We start from the raw sequence: 4,674 nt of genomic DNA, 5'->3' as shown, positions 1-4,674 counted from the left end.
TAGGGTAGTTCTGCGTTTTAGCATGTCTGCTCCTAATAGTCAGGAGGCGTCCACCTTGTGGACAGGGATGACTATATCCAACAAGGCTAGGCAAGCAGCCTTTTGTTTAGAAGGACCCTCACTCACCACTAGTTGGTGACATGCTTCATCATTGGGTCCCCGCTAGGGTGACCGAATGCCGCCCCAGCGTGCTACAACGCCTGAGTTACAGCGGAGCAGGTTTGGTGGTGAGTGTACTAGTGATTAAACTCAAATGTGTGTGCAAAATAAGTGAGTGCAAAGTTAAAAAATACAGGGTTAGAGCCCAAACAAAATATTTAATGCAGGCCAACCCGTATTAAGGTTAAAAAACGTGAAGGTCGGACAACCAATGGTACTATATTAGGAGACCTGTGTCCTTAATTACAACAACTGGTCAACATGTTTCTGCTGTCAAAAAAGCGGGATCGCGCAGCATTCGTCAGGACCACACCTAAATGGCACTCCGGGGGTATCCACACGCTAAGGTGCACCCTTCCGTGAGGCACTTTATGTGAAAAATATAAAAAGTTAAATAGTGAAAAAGAAATTACTCAGGAATAGTATTTTTTACCCCTACACTATCCAACACTTTCCCTACTGTTGCACTCTCTGGAGTAGGAAGAGTAATTTTTACCCATACGCTATCCAATGCTTTCCCCATTGTTGCACTCTCTGGAGTGGGAATAGTAATGTTTATCCCTACACTATCCAACGCTTTCCCTACTTTTGCACTCTCTGGAGTAGGAATAGTAATTTTTACCCTCCCGCTACCCAACGCGTTCCCTACTGTTGCACTCACTGGAGTGGGAATAGTAATTTTTACCCCTACGCTATCCAACGCTTTACCTACTGGTGCACTCACTGGAGTGGGAATAGTAATCTTTACCCCTACGCTATTCAACACTTTCCCTACTGTAGCACTCACTGGAGTGGTAATAGTAAAGTTTTACCCTCCCTCTATCCTACGGTAAAAATATTGTATATTTTTTATTAATATCACATTAATATATATATGTATTAAAAAATGTAATTGTATGTTTATTTGTTTAACTTAAATTAATTGTTCATTAATTTTAAGGTTATTTAAGTATTTTTAAGTATGTTTTCGTTAATTATATTTATTATTTCATCAATTTTAAACTACTTTTAAGACATTTAAAAAATGTGAAATTTTGACTAACTATATTCTTTATAACGATATTTTTGATTCGATATTTTTATACTTACCTGTTTTTAGATAGGAATTCGATATTTTTGCATTCTATATTTTGTCATCGTTATATTGGTAAGTCTATATTTTGATAATCGATATTATGTCAGTGATCCACCTACATTACCCCATGCATCCAACATTTGTCCACCTTGTCAAGTTTTCCATCTTCCAGTGTCTTATTTTCTACTTTCTGGGCCCCGACATTTCTATTTCTCTTTTTCTCCGTCAGTCTGTTTTGCTGTTATTTTGTTTCCCCACACAGCTATCCAGGAGCCCAGGACTTTGCCAGTGGCCAGCCCTAAACATGCTAATTGGTATGGAGTCACACCCTGTCATATTTTTCAGTGGTTCACCAGTGTGGAATAGACCAAGTGGCAGGTCATGCACCGCTTAGATGATGTCATTGACTGCAATATGTGAAAAGCACGGACCAACTGATAAGGATAAAGTTCCAGGGTCAGGGCAATTGATTTGTGAAAAATAAAGCACCCAGGCAACACATGGACACTGGCAAAGGTCAGGTAACAAATGAATGAATAATGAATAATAAATACTAAGGCACTAAATTAGCACAGAAAGTTCAATTTATTAAACTGTATAAAAGTGTCACGAAATAATGTATTGACATACTGATTAAAAAACAATAAAAAGATTTTTTTCATTGACTATATAACAGATGCATATTGTTTGTTTATATAGTCAAATAGTACAGTAGAGAGATCGTTTCCGTCTACGCGTTTCAACATGTTAAAAGTGTCTTCTTCAGGGCACTACCATATTGTTACTGAAAATAGATAAACAATGTATTTTAAAAGTGTGTCTCTGTTATAGGCAGTGCACAAATGTCAAAGCATTTTACTTGAACACATTAGGCCAGTGATTTGATAAAATATCATGATATACCGCATTACATCAGTTCATTATCTTTTCATTATCATAAGGAAACTATTGGCTGGACATGATGCAGATATAACAAACATTTATCTTTTTATCACATATAAACATAATTAGAAACAGGGGAATCACAAAGGTTAAAGGAGAAGATAAGAATAATACAGAGATGCTTAACAGAGACAAACAAACTAGTATGCATCCTTTACAGAGAGAAGATTGATGTTTCTCCAGTCGATGATTTAAGTGTATATCTATTAAGATGGACAGGAATTCTTTTTGGCCTATTTAGCTGTACTTCAGGCAACTACCCTGAGCGGACTATAGGGCAATACAGATGGTTAATGATTAGATAAAGGAGATACCCTAGTGGTTGGGGATATTATTTAATCGGGCAAGGTATGAAATGTCAATGTTTACTATATCTTATATTGGCAGAAAATGTAAGATTTCTTTATCTATTTATACCCATCAAAAAGACAACTAGGAGGGCCAGTTGTTACAATCAAAAACATAGGTTTATTTAGCAGAATGGAGTAAAAGGTTAACTACGACTAGTACTTATAGGGTTGCCTTGATTAAAAAGTATCTGGCATCCATAGCTAATGGATGAAAATATTGCTGGCAGAGATGAATATGTAACTATTGCAACTTATTTGTAAGAGATAAATCGATAAGGATGGCCTTTACATTTTATTCGATGATATTGCTGGGCTTTCCTATTATAAAAATTGTGATATATATATTGTAGATAAGTCACTATTTTAAAACAAATACCTGAGGTGTGACTAGTCCGTGATGTAAAACTCCTTATGCTGAGAGGTGGCGTCAGCGTGTCCATGGTGGGTCAAATAAGTATAAAACGCCTTCAAATACTGGAGAAATAAAAACATGCATTATCAGGTAAATTACCCCAAGCATGTCACATGGATGGGACCTAATGTTCTAGCTACACGGTGGAAAATGACGTCTTCATTAGCATGAAGGTATCAACAGAGAACCAGTTTTACCTGGCGATACGAGTAACGCAGCTCTGCTATTGATTGAGCTCTAGTAAATTGAAGATGTTCAGATTCGTGGTAATCCAGGCACAATAGAAGGGGTCAGTTTACCAGGTATCTAAAGATAAAGACAAAACAGCTATCGGACAATATTGCAGGCTCGTGTTTCGAGATTTTACAATGTATGTTATTTAAAGGAAAGTGTCAGCGGCTATTGCTATATTGAAAACCGCGTCATTAGCCAGAGCAAAACAGCCTGACGTTAAAGGCAGAGTCTGATAAACTGCTATCTAAAAGTATAGGCAGAACATGTATCAAGCAATGTCGCAAACTTGTTTGTCGAGGTCCTACAGTGTTGTTTAGGAAAAGGAAGGGGACGGCTATTACCTGTATTAAGAGGCATGTTACCGAAACAACGTTGTCTGACGATTGATACCTCATATAGTCATTCAGATCCGGTGCAGTCAAGCCGATTCGTTTCCATGTTCCGAATTACGATAAATGGTGGGCCGTGAATCGAGAACTGTTGGCAAATACAAATATTATATAGGCATTAGCAAATTCTATAAAGAGGTTGGATATGTCCTGACTGATATGGAAAAAACATCCTGGCTTCAAAGGAGAAATGTTTCCACATTAGCATGGACGCACAAAGGGAGAGATAGTCCTTTACCTGAAAAGTGTGTGTGTCACGGCTGTGCTGTCGATTAAGCACTGATCGGTTAATGATGCAAGGATCCGCAAAATTCCAGTCGGAATGGGAAGGGAAGGGTTAAATTGCCGGTTATCTAAAAATAAAAACATAATAGAAATGGAGTGGTGCTGCGGGTACGTCTGCAATTATGTCAGAGGGGAGACTGATTGAACGGCCATTACCTGTATTATGAAGCGCGTGTCCGCCTGGAGCGATGTGGACTGGCGTCTACTACCTCATGGAGAAAGTCGAGTCTGATACGGCTTTGCTGATTCGTTTATATGCTCCACATTGTGATAGGCAACAGGTTGTGACGAATACGCCTCTTAAAGATGTACACTTTGATTATTCATAATGGGTAAAGGTAGTATGACGATGTATCCCAAGCAGTAATGCATCGCCAGAACAATTTGCGTGATGAACGAACTGTCAAAACACGTTGACTAATCCACCAACACACAGGGGAGCCAATATTGCAGACGATTGATACGTTTTAGTATGGCCCATGTAGTTTTCGAGTCTCATTAAGACAGGACCACTGGAGTGAGGGCCGAGGGGAAGGGAGGGAGCGATGCAGAGGGCACACAAGGAATTGACTATAGTGTCCATGAAGGTAAGATGTCTATGATGGACTGTACTATTGCGCAGTATGTCCGCTAATTGCAGCTCTATATGATGGCGTTCTCCCAGGGTAATTCGTTGTTTAGTCCCTGGGTGAAAGTACCCAAGGAAAAAATGCAGAATAGTTCCTTTTTCTTCCTGATTTTGTCACCTCCATTGTTGTTTAAAATGCACCATTTAATGTCCAAAAGTGAGTGTTTAAATTAAAAAAAATGGCTGACAAGTGGGGCTGT

The 4,674-nt window shown here is 38.7% G+C and overlaps 1 long non-coding RNA gene across 1 annotated transcript; it reads right to left on the bottom strand.

Moving 5' to 3' along the window:
• Positions 1–1,887: 1,887 nt before the first annotated feature.
• LOC147710931 (uncharacterized) lies at positions 1,888–4,062 on the bottom strand. Its single transcript, XR_015295657.1, has 6 exons — positions 4,003–4,062; positions 3,800–3,914; positions 3,514–3,649; positions 3,136–3,244; positions 2,903–3,000; positions 1,888–2,018 (listed from the first exon to the last, which is right to left on the bottom strand). It is a non-coding gene; the product is annotated as an uncharacterized LOC147710931 (long non-coding RNA).
• Positions 4,063–4,674: the final 612 nt, after the last annotated feature.

This window comes from Lissotriton vulgaris, chromosome 5, assembly GCF_964263255.1.
Source record: "Lissotriton vulgaris chromosome 5, aLisVul1.2, whole genome shotgun sequence".
In the NCBI taxonomy this organism is placed as follows: domain Eukaryota; kingdom Metazoa; phylum Chordata; class Amphibia; order Caudata; family Salamandridae; genus Lissotriton; species Lissotriton vulgaris.
The sequence above is the reverse complement of the archived record's forward strand: the minus strand, read 5'-3'. Positions and strand labels throughout refer to the sequence as shown.